General features: G+C 45.3%; 1 protein-coding gene across 7 annotated transcripts in view; it reads right to left on the reverse strand.

Moving 5' to 3' along the window:
- MLANA (melan-A) overlaps positions 1–18,048 on the reverse strand; it is a 68,429-nt gene extending 50,381 nt beyond the window's left edge. Inside the window, exons 1-4 of one of the 7 annotated variants that reach the window (XM_064290530.1) lie at positions 16,805–18,048; positions 11,638–11,737; positions 10,982–11,207; positions 10,139–10,306 (exon numbers count right to left, since the gene is read on the reverse strand). The gene's annotated coding sequence lies outside the window, so the exon portion shown is untranslated. Of the gene's footprint in view, positions 1–10,138; positions 10,307–10,516; positions 11,208–11,637; positions 11,738–16,804 lie in introns of all 7 variants that reach the window. The other 6 variants (XM_003407353.3, XM_064290529.1, XM_064290533.1 and 3 more) reach the window with 6 other exon arrangements.
- Positions 18,049–18,136: the final 88 nt, after the last annotated feature.

An 18,136-nucleotide genomic window follows, 5' to 3' on the forward strand; every position in this document is an offset into this window, starting at 1 on the left:
TATCCAAGCTGACATATATTCTGGGGAGACACAATGCAATCCATAACAGTGGGTGAAACTTCGCAACGTCTCCAAGAAGAATCTATCCGACATGTTGTCATTACGTGAACTTCCCCGTGTTTATTTCATTTAATCCATAGGGTAACCCTGTGAAGTGGTCAAGGTACATTTTATTATCCCTGTTTTTACAGATGAGAAAACTGAGGTTCAGAAGGAAGAAAAGACTTCCCCGAGGTCACACAGCAAATTCGTGGCAGAGCCAGGATTTGAACCTAGATCCGTCCTGGCACTGCAGGGCTTGTACTGCTCTTGGCTGCCTCCCTGTAAGACAACCAAATTTGGGATGTGTTGATTTACCGCATCCACCCATCCAGGCCTAGCTGGTACTCAAAGTGGCTTCTTCCTTTTTCCTGTCCCAACAACAGAGTTCACTAATTGCCTCTCTCCTTCTGGAACTTCTTCCGCACTAGCCAATGACTTTACAGCCTTAAAAGATCTCCTCAGGCTAACTCAGGCACCCTTATTTTTTTATAAGGCCTCGCTTTTCCTAAGAGGCCATTAAAAAAAAAAAACCTAACCCATTGCTATCAAGTCGATTCTGGCTCATAGCAGAACTTCCCCATAGGGTTTCCAGGGAGCAGCTGGTGGATTCGAACTGCCAACCTTCTGGTTAGCAGCTGTAGCTCTTAATTACTTCAGGCCCTTGTTGGAGCCTCCACTTACTCTAGCAGGGAGTTCACTCAAGACATTTCCTCACAAAAGTGTCCAAAGAGCTCTCAGCAAAAGGTGCTCTCCTTAAGAGGTGAGAGCTGACCCCATTGTCTGCTCCAAGAAAGGCCAAGTAAGACCTGGACCCCATAGTTTCTCCTTGGCATAGTCAAAGAGGGCCAATTCCAGTCTTTTCTTCCCCCCTCCCCCATCCCCCTGCCTTGGGAATCTCTTACAGGAGTAACAAAAGACACAGGCAACAAAGAGATGGCAGAGAGATGTGGGGTGTGATTAACTCAGAGGCAGGAAGAGCCCGGATAATGAATCAGGAGTTCCTTTTGTGAGAGAGGAAAGAGAGACGATAAATCAGAAGGAATTTGAACAAGTCATTCTCTCTCTTGCTCTCTCTCCTCTTTCCTCCACCTTCCCCCAACCTTAAGAAACTTCCTTTTTAAGAGCTGACCAATAATTGTCAAATCTTCCCTGGGCCACAGGTCAGGGGCATGAAAAGTTTAAAAATAAACAGTAATTTTTGAAAAAACAAACCAACGATAGTAAAGAACAATGAGGGTTGCCTCATGAAAGGAGAAACTTACCAAACACCACAATTTGAGTTTTGAGCTCAGTAAGTGTAAGTTTTCAAAGGCCCAACATTGGTACAAAGGAGGAGCCCAAGAACAGGCAAAATGGAGGGCTGGCCTGTTTCCCTGTGTGTCCCAGGAAGCAGAGCTAACCTACTAGGGAGGCCAGCACACATCTTGCACCCTGGAGAAAACCAGAAGGCTGATGTGTTCAAAGCAGTCATGATTTATGGTAGGCTGGTTGGAAAGAATGTGCGGTTGGTTGATTTTTATCTCTGTATCTTCTGTCTCTGGAAGGAAGGCCTGGCGATGACCCAACCAGAAAACCAGAGTGGACTGGAAAAAGACAGTTTCCAGCAAGGCTGAATAAGTCGGGGAGAAAAAAAAATCCTCCTGTATGTAAACAAGAAGGCGGTAGGGCTGGTGGGGGGTGGGGGTGCAGGCAGCATGCCCAGGTTTCTTCCAGAGGACAGGTCTTTCTCCCATGGAGCCACGGGGTGGGTTGGAGCCGCCCACATTTCGGTTTGCAGCTTAACCTTTGCACCACCTTTGATCAGCAGTTTAACTATTATGCCATCAGGGCTCTTCCTGTGAAGATTACAGCCAAGAAAACCCTATGGGGCCGTTCTGCTGTCACTTGGGGTTGCTATGAGTTGAAAACCACTTGATGGCACTAACAACAACAGATGTATCTGCAACACACCTTTTGGCTATTCAATATTCTCCATGTTACAATTCAGTGACATTAGTTCTGTTTATCATGTTGCTCAGCTGTCACCAACATCTGTTCCCCAATGTTCCCAGCACCCTTTACCAGAAGCTCAGTGTCCCCTAAGCAGGAGTCCCCCTTTCCCCTCTGTCCCACCTGCTCCTGGTAACTACTAATAAACTGTGGTCTCTATACACTTGCCTGTTCTAGATATTTCATACAAGGGGAATCATACAATATTTGGCCCTTTTCGACAGGGCCTAACTACACATATTAGTGCTCAGGGCAATTAGTATTAAATTGGTGAATGATTTCTCACAGCTGGCGATGGAAAATATAACGGCCAATAGAAACTGCGCATTGGCACCCCACCTTAAGCGGTGACCAGGGCATGCAGGTGACACCCAGGACACTTGTCCCACCTGTTCCCCTTCTCTTCCCCCCTCCCCCCGTTAGGCCTCTGCTTTGTGAGGGTGTCTAATTTTAAGGTGAAAGGTTTTTCCCTAAAATCAGAATCAATTTGTAGGTTTCACTGAGGCTCAGCTCTTGGAAATACCCTCCTCGTTTACGGAAGTTTATACTTCAAATCAAGAGTCCGTGCCACTGGGTTTGGCCTCCTGTTGAAGAGTGTTGTTTTCTAAGCTGTGGGCTTTAGCCTAAACCCACTCTCTCTCTGCACTTCCCTTCCTTCCCCCACACTGGACGCGCAAGAAGAGTAAACACTGCTGTGCCTCCCCAGGCCTGGCCCAGAATGTAGCAGGGTGGGACAGGGCCCGGACTGTGCATTTTGGTTTCACAGCCCAGTGTGTTCAATGCTGCTTCTTGTTATGGTATGGGAGAAGGCGGAGGGAGAGAGAAAAATCTAGGCCAGAACCTTTGTTGTAGCTAGAAATCTTCAGCTCTGCCTCAGTGAACATTTCAAAAAGGCTTCTCCTACCTATCCCTTGTTCAAAGCAAAACGAACTGTGATGGCTGCAGATGGCGGCGGGGATGTTGGATAGGAGTGACCTTTCACCTATGTGGCCTCTTGCCTGGCCAGCTCTATCTGTTGAACTTTCCTCCGGAGACTTTCCCCTAAATCTCCGATAAGAATCCTGCACATAACCAGATTCTTTCCCAAGGGAATATTTTATCTTTACAAGTGTGTCCTTGAGGAATTAAAGGTGAGGGCGTTGAAGATTCAAACCAGCAGCTGTGAGCGGGATCCAGTTTGCAGCCTTGCTTTGTTTGGCCCACACCAGGGTCCCCTCTTTTTAGTTTCCAGCGTTAACAAAGCGGAAGGCTTCACAGAAATGTCTGAATGTCTGTCATTTCTTGGAAACGTAGATCTGGCTACGCTGAGTTCCGACTTCCACAGAGAAGTTATAGCCTGTTACTGTTTTAGGTGGGGCCCCGGCTGTGGTTTACCGGTCCCCACCACTCCCTACCACCCTTCCCTGACCTAACCATTCTATCTGCCCCGACCAGGAAATGGTCTGAAAGTGTTCTCTTCTGTTGCCCCAGAGTAAGTCACAGCTACCCCTTGCTGACACGATTGTACTTATAATACATGTGTCATTTGGGTTTTTGTCTTAAAGTCTCTTAATTTGGGCTCCCAGCCTTGTAGGAGGCCCTCGAAGGTTAGCCTTATTGGCTAGGCTACTTGGCTAGGTCTTTACGTTAGAAATTAGAACCATCACGGAATCTGGGAGCAAAACGGCTTTAAAAACTGGAACCAGGAATTAAGCTATTCCATTAGCCTTTTCTAAAGAATCAGCATCTCTGCCACACATCTGTTTATTGATTAAAAAAAAAAAAGAGAGAGAGCAGAAATCATTATATAGAACTTTGAGCTGCTTGGAAGTAAGACACTATTGAAATCCAAGGCCTTTATTATTACCATCACAATTTAAAGAAACGGCAACAGAGAGCAAACCACTTAACTCCAAGCTTGTTCTAGCATCTTTCTCTGGAGCTACAAATTCTACTTATTGCAGTCAACTGTGAATAATACATGGTGAATAAATTTTTATTATTTTTTTAAAAATAGAGTACCTATTCTTGGTATTGGAGACCCTGGTGGTGCAAAACAGCATGCTCAGTTGCTAACTGAAAGGTTTGTGGTTCGAGTCCACTCAGGGGCAAGTTGGAAGAAAGGCCTGGGATCTACTTCTGAAAAATCAGCCATTGAGAACCCCATGGAGCACAATTGTACACTGACACACATGGGGTCACCCTGAGTCAGACTTGACTTGACTGGCAATGGGTATGTATCTGCAGGGGTGTGAATGCGTGTATTTGAGGGGTGGACAGAGTGAGGCAATAACAAATACTTAACAACTTAACTGGACTGTAGGTGAAAATATAAATCAAGTTCTCTCACGTTTATCTCCCAGCCTTCTAATGTCATGCTGATCAAAGTCCAAACCACATGGTAGTAGCAACAGCTGACACATCTTGAGCACTTACCTGGTGCCAAGTCTCTCTGGTCTGGTGTTTTCTGTGTATAGGGCCTCATCATGACCCTTTTATGCCCACTTCTCAGATGGGGAAACTAAGGCACAGCAAGGTTCAGTGATTCACTGAGGTTATGCAGCTGATTAATGGTAGAGCAACACACATTGGAAGAGTTTGAGTGCGGAGCCCACACCCTTAACCACTGCACCATACTGCATCTTGCACTCCTGGTTTTCATAAACGGTGTGGCAAGGTCCTTGGCAGTTCTTCTGGCTATTGGAGGTGGGAGAAGGAGAGAGGATGGGCAGGGTGGGAGAAGGTGATGGTGCCAACCTGACCTTTCAGAAGGCAAAGGAAGGGCTACCTGGCCCAGGCTCCACTCAGTCTACCTACCTGCCATATTGGACATGTGCACCAGAGACAGAAGACCCTAGACTAAAGTGCTTCACGGTTTTAGCCTATGTCTGTCAGTTCATTGTACTGTGGTGGCTTGCGTGCTGGATGCTATGATGCTGGAAGCTATGCCATTGGTATTTTAAATACCAGCAGGGTTACCCATGGTAGACAGGTTTCAGTGGCGCTTCCAGACTAAGGCAGACTTGGAAGAAAGGCCTGGCAATCTATTTCTAAAAATTAGCCAATGAAAACCCTATGGATCACAATAAAATATAGTCCAATACAGTGCTAGAACATGAGCCCCTTAGGTTGGAAGGCACTCAAAATAACACAGTGGTCCTAACAATAGACTCAAGCATACCAGACAGGAACTAACAATGACAACAGGAATCACAGATTCCGGGGCCCTAACTCCAGAGGATCTGATTCAGCAGTCGGGTAGGGCACAGGAATATGATTTTTTAAAGAAAATCTCCAGTGAGTCTCCTGTTACGTGGTCCTCAGAACACACTGAGAGGAATGTGTCATTTTTGTCCAAGAATCATTGTGGTCTCTTTTCTCGGGGCATCTTGGAAAAGCAGCAGCTGCAGAGGATAGTTTGGGCCAGCAAGGACCCGAAGAAGGTCACTCGGCTCGCGAGCAAGGACCCGAAGAAGGTCACTCGGCTCGTAGACAACGAAACTGGCCCAGGGCCAAGCGTGCAAAAAGGGTTCTGGGCGGCAGGAAGAGGTAGCTACTTGGAGTAGGCTGGGGAAGAATGGGTGTCTGATGCCAGGACTCTGGCAGTGCCCACGCTCATTAATATTTTAGTAGATCAAGATAACCAAGCCTCAGCATGAAGCAAATCCAGGCAGGTCAGCTTCCCATTCTCCAGTCCCCAAACTGCTGAGTCACCCTCTGTCCTGACTCACCTGTCCCTGCAATTCAGTGGAGAAACACAAAGCCCTTGGTGTGCGACCTTCAAGTAAATCCCCAGAGCCTTTCTGGTTTCTGGGTTTTTTCCTCTAGTATGTCTAAGAGGTGTGCTAGAAGGAGGGCGGGGGTGGGGTGGGGGGGTGGTGGGAGAAAGAGAATTCAAAATCTAAAGCCTTGTAGAAGTATATGCACCGGGGGAGGGGCAATTCAGAAAAGGAGGGTGAGAACGGTCACACAACCTGAAGAATGTAATAAACGTCACTGAGTGGTACGTGTAGAAATGGCTGAATTGGTGCGTGTTCTGTATATATTTTCGATAACAATGACAAAGAAAAAAAGTATATGCATCAATTCTTCAGAGCAGGTCACAAAATAATGAATTTAAAGAATGATAATTCTTAAGTAAAAATTCTCTCTCTTTTTTAATTGGCTCAACCATTGATTAACGGTGCAGTCTTTACCCTCAACTTTTCAGGCTAGAAATGTTTCTGAGAAGTGCAGACCAGAGACTAGCCTTTTGACACTGAGTTCCTCTGATATCCATGTGGGAATTTATAAACTGCCTTCCTAAGGATTAAAATGACAGTGTTGCACAGGCCAGACCCTTCCTGGGCACAGGGCTGCTGGAGGCTGACCTAACATCTCTGAGGTTCTCGAGGCAACACTGAGCTCATGGCAGAAATGTGAGAAAATACAGAAAGGAATAAAGAAATACAAATCACCCCTGGATAACCACTGCTAAACACTGCTTCCATGTATTTCCTTCCACATACATAACGTTCATTCATTATATTCTTACCTAGTCAATTTTGCATCACTATTTTCAATTTCTGTTAATATTTATAATGTGAGTATTCTCCCCAGGTTATTACATAATTATGATAATGTATTCAACAAATCAGTCTTGGAGTCAGTAGAGGCAGAATGTTCCTTGGGAGAAAGGATGGCAAGACTTCGTCTCATGTACTTCGGACATGTTATCAGGAGGGAGCAGTCGCAGAAGGACATCATCCTTGGTCAAGTACCATAGAACCGAACCCAAACCCGTTGCTGTCAAGTTGATTTCGACTCCTAGTGACCCTACAGAACAGAGTAGAACTGCCGCATAGGGTTTCCAAGGAGCAGCTGGTAGATTCGAATTGCTAACCTTTTGGTTAGCAGCTGAACTCTTAACCACTGAGGGTCAGCAAAAAAAGAGGGAAATCCTCAATGAGATGGATTGACCCAGTGGCTGCTACAATGGACTCAGATATAGCAACGATTGTGAGGATGGTGCAGGACTGGGCAACGTTTTGTTCTGTTATACACAGGGTCTCCGTGAGTCGGAGCCGACTCTGTGGCGACTAATAACAAACGTAATTAGTACTAGATGATGTCCCACACTCTGGATAAACTATAATTTATTTGCCCTTTCCCTTATTCTTATGTGTCGAAGTAGTTTCCACATATTTAAGAAATATTTTTTGTGTTTTAGGTGAAAGTTTACACAGCACATTAGGTTCTCATTTAACAATTTTTACACACATTGTTCAGTGACATTGGTTGCAATTTTCACAATGTGTCAGCATTCTCATTATTTCCATTTTGTTTGTTCTGTTTCCATTGATTTTGCTTCCCTGTCCCTCCATGCCTTCTCATCTTTGCTTGTGGGTAAACCTTAACAGTTTGGTCTCATATAGTTGATTGTTTAAGGTTGCACATTGCTCACGGGTGATGTTGTTTATTTTATAAACCAATCTATTATCTGACTGAAAGGTGACCTCTGGGAGTGGCTTCAGTTCCAGGGTCAAAGGGTATTTTAGGACGATAATCTCAGGGATTCCTTTAGTCTCTATTGGTCCAGTGAGTTTGACCTTTTTTAGGAATTTGAATTTTGTTCTACATTTTTATCCCATTCTATCTGGGTCCTTCTATTGTGTCCCTGGTCAGAATGGTTGGTAGTGGTAGCTGGGCGCCATCTAGTTTTTCTGGTCTCAGGCTAGAAGAGGCTGTGGTTCTTGTGGGCTATTACTGGTAATCCTGTGAGTGAGTTTCTTCTTTGAGCCTTTGATTTCCTTCATCCTCTTTTGCTCCATACGAGTAGAGACCAATAGCTGTCTCTTTAATGGTCACTTGTAATCTTTTAAGACCCAGGCGCTACTTACCAAACCAGGATGTAGAACATTATGAACTATGCTATGTCACTTGACTGAGTTGTCCCTTGAGACTATGGTCCTAAACCTTTCAGCCCAGTAAAACAATCCCTAGAGGTGTTTGGATATGTCCAGGAAGTCTCTGTAACTGTGCCCCGTATCTGCCCTATTATGTATATGAATATATATGTAGCATATACAAACATGTATATACATATGCCTACAGATACATAAGTGTTGAAAAACAAAGATGTCACCTTGAAGACTAAGGTGCCCCTGTCCCAAGCCATGGTATTTTCAAAGCATCATATGCATGTGAAAGCTGGACAATGAATACAGAAGACTGAAGAAGAACTGACACTTTTGAATTGTGGTGTTGGTGAAGAATATTGAATGTACCATGGACTGCCAGAAGAATGAACAAATCTGTCTTGGAGGAAGTACAGCCAGAATGCTCCTCAGAAGCAAGGATGGAAAGACTGCATCTTACATACTTTGGACATGTTGTCAGGAGGGTTCAGTCCCTGGAGAAGGACATCATGCTTGGCAAAGTAGAGGGTCGGTGGAAAAGAGGAAGACCTTCAACGAGATGGACTGACACAGTGGCTGCAACTACGGGCTCAAGCATAACAAGGATCGTGAGCATGGTGCAGGACTGGGCAGTGTTTGGTTCTGTGGTATATAGGGTCGCTGTGAGTCGGAACCGACTCGATGGCACCTAACAACAACACAGATACACCTATACATGCATGTGCGTGTACTCACATACGCCTTCCTATAAACATATATGCATACATATCTAACCACACTCATTTTTTTTGTTATTAATGTTGTTGTAAAATTGTACGTTATAGCATCTACCGAAATTGTTCCTCATTCTTGCGTACTTCTTAGTGTCTTCATTTACCTTGGTCAAGTTGTGCAGGCTTCACTCATATTGGGTATTGCTTTTCCTATGGCTGCTAACCCAGAGGTCGGCAGTTCAAATCCACCAGGCACTCCTTGCAAACCCTATGGGACAGTTCTACTCTGTCCTATAGGGTCACTATGAGTTGGGATCTACTGGACGGCAATGGGTGTATATATATGTGTGTGTGTATAGACACACACACACGCACACATGTAAATGCATGTACGTATATATGGGGTGCCTGGATGGTGCAAATGGTTTGCCCTCAGCTACTAAGTGAAAGGCTGGTGGTTCGAATCCACCTAGCAGTGCTGTGGAAGAAAGGCCTGGTGATCTGCTTCTGTAACCACAGCCGAGAAAACTCTGTGCCCTACGGAGCACTTCTACTCTGTGCCCTACGGAGCAGTTCTACTCTGAAGCACATGGGGTTTCTATGGGTAGGCACCGATTCGACAGCAACAGATAAAGTACAGATAGAGGATATTTTCCTCTTGTCTTTTACATTTGTTGAAAATAATGTCCCCAGTCTGCCATTGGACTTTTCATTATTTTGGTGGGTTTTTTTTTTTTTTTTTTTTTTAACCATATAGAGGTATAGAAGTTTTCAGTTTTGTGTAGTTAATATGTGATCTTTCTCTTTATTTCTTCCACTGCTTTTATGATTAAAAAGTCCTTGCCCATTTTGAGTCTTAATTATTAAATTGTATTTATCTCATTTTTGTACAGGTTAAAAAGTTGCTTATGTTTAACTGAATTCTACTTGATTTCTCTTTCTTTTTTTGGGGAGGAGGGAATATATAATACAGTATGAGGTTTCAATTCAATATTTTCCCCCAGAAGAGTCAATTTTGTCAACTCCATTTGTTTCCAAAAGGCCTTTTAAGCCTGATTCTTCCAAAATTAGGATTCCCTTTCTAATTTTTTTTTTTTTTTAGGCCCTGGAAAATGGTAACATTTCACGATGGATTCAGCAAGCAATGCAGCTGGACTTGTTTCCTAACTCCTTTGTGGCAGGTGGTGCAAACAGTTAATATGCTTGGCCGATAACCAAAAGGCTGGGGGCTCAAGTCCACTTAGAGGCACCTTGGAAGAAAGGCCTGGTGGTCTCCTTCTGAAAAATCAGTCGTTGAAAACCCTATGGAGCACAGTTCTGCCCTGACATACTTGAGGTTGAAGTGAGTTGGAGTTGCATGATAGTAGCTGGTTTATGTGGCCACCCACTACAGGGACCTAGAGAGCAGGAGTCACAATGGGGAATTTGAAGGGCTGGTAAGAGTGTCCAAAGACAGCTCAGCTCACGGGAACAGAATGATATAAAGGAAAAGCAGACTCACAGGTCTGGGCTACATACCTCTTAGAATGCCCTTTCCTACCACGACTGCCAGCTCCCAGGCTGCCTGGGCTGTTGCAAGTGCTCCTGCAGCTGACCACTGTCACCAGTTCCCAGAACGTTCCATTGCAGAGCTTCCTGGTTAGGAAGACCAATTGTCCACCAGTACCCGGAGGCCCCAGCTTTCACCTGAAGGGATTGAAACAAAAACAAAGTAAAAACAAACAAACAACGATCTCCTCTGAACCCAGCTATGACTCTATCCTTGTCCCTTTAAACACAGCTGGCTCACCTTCACTCCACCCCAATGACAGCATAAGACCCCACTGCAGGCAACAGCACTGGTTCCCATTATTTACCCAGCATCTCCTTCGCACTTAGGGTCCTTCCTTTTCTCACCTTTGAACTCTCTCTGCCTGTCAGCTTTAACGTCTGCTTCTTGTTTTTGCAACTGGTTTGTACTCTCTTCTCACCTCTTGGCTTGGCACTTCCCTTGCTTTCAATGTCACTGTAGCTTCAGGTAAAAGGCATCCTTCTGCCCACCACAGTCCCAGGGAACTGTCACCAGGGTCTCTCAGAGATGTATCTAAGGTATGGCTGGTATGCAGGAGTGGATTATCCAATATGCAAGGTAAGCACAGGCTTACTCGTGTGTACTTACTAACCTGTAGTGAACTATTTCACACCGAGTTCACTACTTACTAATCTATTTGTTACAGATTAGTAAATACGGACAAGTAAGCCCATGTTTACCTTGCTTACTGGGTCATCTGCCCCTGTCAGTGATATTGCAAATTTGAAAACAGGCTTTGATTCTGTAGGAAGGCGCTGTGGGGTTGGGAGAGAGACAGATGCCAACCATACCTAGAAGCAGAATCTTTCATGTGGCGATAAAGTGTGTAATTGCTCACTACAGATGACAATCCACCCCTGCAAGTATGGCCAATGCCCTGGGGAGGATGGGGCAGTGGCACCAATGAGCAGTTTCTCTTGGCCATGGCAGTTTCCATCACCAGATGTGAGAGATCATTCAGCAATGCAAAACGAATTGACTTAGGCGCTATTTTCCATAGATAGACCTCTGCCGTCTCTGCCAAGAAAAGAGGCACACAGGTTATGGAGTGGCCTGTGTGGGAGACAGAAACAGTGGTGAGTCTCCTGAATACTGACAGCTCTCCAACCTTCTACTCACGTTGGCCGTTACTAGGAAATACTGGAAAGATGGCAAAACAGAAGGGAAATGGGACATCTCTCTTCCTGTTGGTCAGTCTAGCTCTCATTTTCTCATGGTGGAGGGGCACACAAGACTAAAAACCTGTTGCCATCGAGTCAGTTCTGACTCATAGTGACCCTATAGGACAGAGTAGAACTGCCCCAAACAGCTTCCAAGGAGTGCCTGGTGGATTTGAACTGCCAACCTCTTAGTTAGCAGTTGTAGCTCTTAACCACTATGCCACCAGGGTTTACCACACAAGACTAGCCAGATGAATTGTCTCAAACCACAGTGATTCATGGCTTACCAGATGGGCAGCCAACACTTTTCACTTCCAATCCCATCCTCATCGCCAATTTGACACGTAAGAACAAGGTTATGTGTTTCGATGCACTGCAGTCTACTTTCTGCACAAATAAAATTATAGATCAAAAGTGACTTCAAACACTTCAAAGGCCAGACAATATTAAATTCTTTTATGGGCCAATATTATCTAGGTGTGGTCATGGCGCTACTCTGCCTGGGATTAGACCCTGAGGGATCTTGTAATACAAAAATTAGAGCTTGTCCTTTCACTGCTCAAAACCACCCACAGCTGCCCGCTTGTAAAAATGGCGTGGGGAAGGTATCTGACCTCCTTTAACTTTACCAGGGGGAAAGAGACTAAAGATCAACAGCCCAAGGCTGATTCCTATGAGGCAGAGGTCAGATATGCCTCCTCTCTCCACCATCTTTACCAATTCTGACACCAACTGTCCCTCCCATGGCACTCTCTACTGCTCTGCTGGGTTCGATAATTCACTGCAATGGCCACGGAGAACTCACAGACCGTACTCACAATTATGGGGTTTATTAAGGAAGTAATAAGTTATAATTCAGGCTCAGGAGCACTCAGGATACAGTTCTTCCATCAGGACAGCCTCTTCCCAGCCGCGCTCGCAGGGATGCTTCTCTGGCCCCTTGGCCTCTGTCCAGCTCAAGCAAGTGCCACAAAGCACTTTCAGCCCCTGCCAACAGATGCCCACTTCGCCAGCAAGCCTTGGCACAAAGGTACTCAGCTTTCTCACTCTGTGGGCCATGAAGCCCACTGAGTGGTTTTCTGGTGGCCTCTCCAGGCACCGTTTCTTGTCGTCTTCAGTGTTACAGCTCTCTCTCTCTCGGTCTCTTGGTTCCAGGAGCTTCTCAGCACAGGGATCCCAGGTCCAAAGGACACACTCTACTCTTAGCTCTCCTTCCTTGGTGGTGGTAGAATTCTCTTTTTCCCGTCTCTGGGATGGCTCATTTCAAGTCCAGTGGGATAGCAAAACTGACCAATTCCCTTTGTGGGCTACAATCACTCTATTAGCACCGTCCCACCCAATCACTTGGGTGAAAGTTACTAGACCATGGCGGGAAAGGCCACACGAGAGCAATCCATCACACCGCACCACTACGCTAAAACCCAAAGTCCTTGCTGTGGCCAAGACGCACCCCACCCCACAATCCTGGCGCTGGCCCTGCCCACTTCTCTGACTGAATTCTCCACCACCCTTCTTGTTGCTCAGTTGCTCTAGCCACATGCTGTACTCAATATTACTTTGTGAACATCCCAGCTCAGGGCCTTTGCTATCCTTCTCCCTCTGTCTGAAACATTCTCTCCCCTGGTCCTATTCATCCCTTCGTTCACCTCAAACGTCACCTCAGACAGATCTTCCCTCATCACTCTACATAAAGCAGCAGTTTCTGTCACTCTCAATTTCCTGCTTTATCTTTCTTCATAGCCCTCAACTCTGACATTTTATACATACACACACACGCACACAATTTGTTTATTGTCTCCCCCAGTTGAATGTAAGCTCTATGAAAGCAGAAACATTGATTTGTTCTTCTCTATGTTCCCACCAGGGGTAGTGATGGTTTGGTGGTAGAATTTTCACCTACCATGCAGGAGACCCAGGTTCAATTCCTGGCTGATGCATTCTCATGCACAGCTACCACCCGTGTTTTGCTATAACGCTGAATAGATTTCAGCAGTTTCCAGACCAAGACAGACTGAGAAAAAAGGCCTGGTGATTTATTTCTTAAGATTAGCCAATGAATACCCTATGGATCACAATAGGTTAATCTGCAACCGATAATGGGGATGCTGCAGGACTTCGTGGAATTTTGTTCTATTGTGCATGGGGCCACCATAAGTCAGAGGCTGACTCAAGGGCAGCTAACAACAACAACATATTTCCACCATGTTGATCAGTATCTGACACAGAGCAGATAACCAACTGGTAGCTTTAAGCTATTCACATGTGAATACCATATTTACACAAGCTCAGAGAAAAACTTATTCCAAGATCCCAACTATAATAATTTCTGCTATCTAGGGCTCTATGATAATCATGATAGGGAAATGTCTTTTAATTCAATCTGAAAGGGATTGAATGAAAAGAAAAATTCTGGAAAATAGTATTTAGTAAGGCTTATGTGTTTTTTAGGGTCCCTGGGTGCCACAAATGGTTTGTGCTAGACTACTAACTGGAAGGTGGGGGTTCGAACCCACCCAGAAGCACCATGGAGATTTACAGAAGATCTTTACAGAAGATCTTTACAGAAGATCTGCTTCTATAAAGATTACAACCAGGAATTTTATTCGGTAACATGGGGTTGACACGAGTTGACTCAGGAGCAAGGCGATAGATTTTTCTTTTTGTTCATGTGCTAGGGTCTTTCACATATGTTAGCTAATTAATCCTCACTGAAGCTCTTTAGAAGGAGCCCTGGTAGAGTAATGGTTAAGTGCTTGACTGCTAACAGAAAGGCTGGTGGTTTGAATCCACTAGTGGCTCTGTGGGAGAAAGACCTGGCTATCTGCTTTTATAAAGATTACAGCCAAGAAAATCCTATGGGGTAGTTCTACTGTGTTATATGGGGTCTGTATGACTCAAAATCAACTCGGTGGCACACCACAACAACATCACCAACAGCAATAACCAGTAAGTCCTTTAAGGCAGATATTATCTTCATTGTCACAGATAAAGTCACTGTGATTATGTGATATGTATTGAAGATACCAGATTCAGGAACTCCGATCTGACTCCAGCAGCCAGGCTCTTTTTATTATGCTATACCTCTTCACGGGACATTGTCAGAAAAGCTTCACATACAGCTAAGAGCTGTATGTAACTTGTTCCCAGGTTCTCTGATACCCACCTAGCCCACCTAGTGGCAGCATAAAATAAGTAAAGCATAGAAGACCATGAGGCATTCGTGCCCTTCCTCTATGAAGTAGGAAATGCTGGTGGCGTAGTGGTTGAGTGCTATGGCTGCTAACCCAAAAGTCGGCAGTTCAAATCCATCAGGTGCTTCTTGGGAACTCTATGGGGGCAGTTCTACTCTGTCCTACAGGGTCACTGTGAGTCGGACTCTATGAGTCGGAGTCAACTCGACGGCAATGGTTTTTTTTTTTTTCTATGAACTAGAGACTTTAGCATCTTTCCACACCGCAGCGGACCTAAGAGTCATTTCTGAAGTCTTCACTTCCAAAAAAGGGTGGAAAGGTTAACATTTTGGGAAGAGACTACTAAGACTTAGTAAGTTCTTACAAATAACAATATATATTCATTCACTCATTCAATAAATATGTATTGGGTGATGGCCGTGGCTAGACATCAAGCTAAGCACTGGGTACACAGTGATGAATAAACAAGGTGGACACTGTCCCTGCTTCATGGAGATTACGGACAAGAAAGGATCTCACAGAGCTAGAATTATGCTGCTGCCATAAACTCGTTACATCTTCATCCATTCATTCACTGAAGAAATGTTTGACTATATGCTTCGTGTAGGAGTGACTTTTCTGACTTTCTGAAGTGCCCTATCTAGCAGTAGGAGCCCACAGAATTAGCTTTAAATTCTGCCTCTGTCACCTGCAAGGTCCTCAGCTACTAAATGGAAATAAAAAGATTTCCTTCTCAGCATTTTCATGAGAATTAAAAGATAACATATATAAAGTGCTGAGCACAGCTAATGGCTTACAGCAGATATTCACTAAATTGTTGTTAGTTGCCATCAAGTTGGTTCAGACTCATGGCAACCCCATGGAAGGCAGAACGAAACGATGCCTGGTTCCGTGGCATCCTCACATCTTTGGTGTACTTGAATCCATTGCTGCCGCCACTGTACATTTTGAGTGCCTTGCAACCTAGGGGGCTCATCTTCCTGCACTATATCAGACAATATTCTGTTGTGATCCATAATTTCGGAAGTAGATTGCCAGGTCTTTCTTTCTAGTCTATCTTGGTCTGGAAGCTCTCCTGAAACCTGTCCACCATGGGTGACCCTGCTGGTATTCCAGCATCACAGCAACACAAAAGCCATCATAGTATGACAAACTGGCAGACAGCTGGTGGATTTAATAATTAATCCAAAAAACCCAATCCCACTGCCGTTGAGTCAATTCTGACTCATAGTGACCCGACAGGACAGAGCAGGACTGCCCCATAGGGTTTCCAAAGCTGTAAATCTTTACAGAAGAAGACTGCCACATTTTTCTCCTGTGGAGCGGCTGGTGGGTTCGAACTGCCCATCTTTTGGTTAGCAGCTAAGTGAAAAATTTCTTTTATAAGGATCAGCACAAAGGTGGTTCCTATGAGGCGGAGGTTAAAGATGTCCCAAGTGTCTAACTTTTCCAAGCTGCTGTACCACTCCATCATCTCTAACATCAATTACTCCCTCTCCCCTCAGCACTCTCCCTCCAGTCTTTGGGTTCCGTAATTCCCTCAACGCCTCACAGAACTCATAAATTGTGTCTAGGAAATGGCTCACATGGTTGTGGAGGCTGGTAAGTCCCAAATCTGTGAGTCAGGCATAGGCTTCTCATGAACCCCCGGCTGCAGGGGCTGATGAACCCAGAGCACAGGCTGCTGACTCACAAGGCTGTGGAAGTTGGCGGATCAGGTCAGACAATAGGCCCCTGGCCCACAGGACTGCGAAAGCCAGCAAGGCCCAGAATTGGCAGGTCAGGTGGCAGGCTGCTGCTGGCCCAAGCTCCAAGAACTGGAGGTCAGAAAACAATGAACCAGACACAGGATCCAGACGCAGAGAGAGAGCCCTGTCAGAGCACCCACAAATACATACCTTTGATGCAGGCCACACCCCAAGGAAGGGTGGGACTTTAGTAACTGTGGCTCAAGATACAGCCCCACACCAATGCTGCTTTATTAACACATAACCGTTGCTGTTGAGTTGATTCCAACTCACAGTGACCCTGTAGGACAGAGTAGAACTGTCTCATAGGGTTTTCCAATGAGTGCCTGGTGGATTCGAATCGCTGACCTTTTGGTTAGCAGCTATAGCTCTTAACCACTGTGCTACCAGGGTTCCCATTTAAAATATAGAGGTTATGATTTACAATACATAAAATGGAGGACAACCATACAATACTGGGAATCATAGTCTAGCCAAGTTGACACATGACCTCAACCATCACAGGTTCCATATACCTTATTTGCATAGTCCCCTTCGATCAGTGTGTGTGAGTCACAAAGACCACGGCTAGACGGGCCATAGTAAGTAATTCACTGCACCGCAGCAACCGTGGGCTTTAATCATTGTGGCACCCCACCAGGGCTCCTTTAATAAATAATGGCTGTTATTTTTGCATCATCTGTAAAATGGAAACAATAAGAGAATTGGTTACCTCACAAGGTTTTGATGACTCGATGAGATTGTTGTGTTATTATTGTTAGGTTTCATTAAGTCGTTTCAGATTCAAGGCGATCCTATGTACAGACCCTATGTACAACAGAATGAAACTCTGCCTCATCCTGTACCATCCGTGCAATCATTGCTATGTTTAAGCCTATTGTTGGAGCCACGGAGTAAATCTAGTTCATTAAGGGTCTTCCTCTTTTTCACTGACCCTCTACCAAGCATGATGTCCCTCCCCAGTGGATGATCCCTCCTGATAACACATCCAAACTACTTGGGAGAAAGTCTCACCATCCTCACTTCTAAGGAGCATTCCAGCTGTACTTCTTCCAAGACACATTTGTTTGTCCTTCTGGCAGTCCATGGTAAATTCAATATTCTTCACCAACACCATAATTCAAGGGCATCAACTCTTCTTCAGTTTTCCTTATTCACTGTCCAGCTTTCACATGCATATGAGGCAATTGAAAATACCATGGCTTGGGTCCAGTGCACCTTAGTCTTCAAAGCGACATCTTTGCTTTTCAACACTTTAAAGAGGTCTTTTGCAGCAGCTCCGCCCAATGCAATACGGTGTTTGATTTCCTGTCTGCTGGTTCCGTTTGTCATGATGTTGCTTATTGGTCCAGTTGTGAGGATTTTTCTTTCCTTATGTTGAGGTGTAGTCCATACTGAAGGCTGTGGTCTTTGATTTTCATCAGGAAGTGCTTTAAGTCCTCTTCACTTTCAGCAAGCAGGGTACTGTCATTTGTGATAACGGTCCTCAAAGCATACCGCTAGGCCTCCTCTGCACACTCCTGTTTCTCATTTTAAGAGCCAGGCGCTGACTTTTTTCAGAGGCTGTTACGGAAGTCGGGCCCTTACCTGGTTCTTGTGCCTGCTGCACCGTAAGAGACTTGCGCGTTCCTTTAAAACCGATCTTTCACTTTTCTCTTTGTTCAGGCTGCACGTTTCCCGTTAGGAGATCCCCGCTTACACCTGCCGGGAAGCCCCTAAGGGGGACGTCCCATCCGGCACGCCCCGCCCGGCCGCGGGCCCGCTCACGCTCTGCCCCGGGAGGCTGGGCGCAGCGCGCGGCCGGCCAATCAGAACAAGTTTGGCCCTCTGCAGGCGCCGTCCGCTCA

Source organism: Loxodonta africana, chromosome 9 (assembly GCF_030014295.1).
Source record: "Loxodonta africana isolate mLoxAfr1 chromosome 9, mLoxAfr1.hap2, whole genome shotgun sequence".
Taxonomy (NCBI): domain Eukaryota; kingdom Metazoa; phylum Chordata; class Mammalia; order Proboscidea; family Elephantidae; genus Loxodonta; species Loxodonta africana.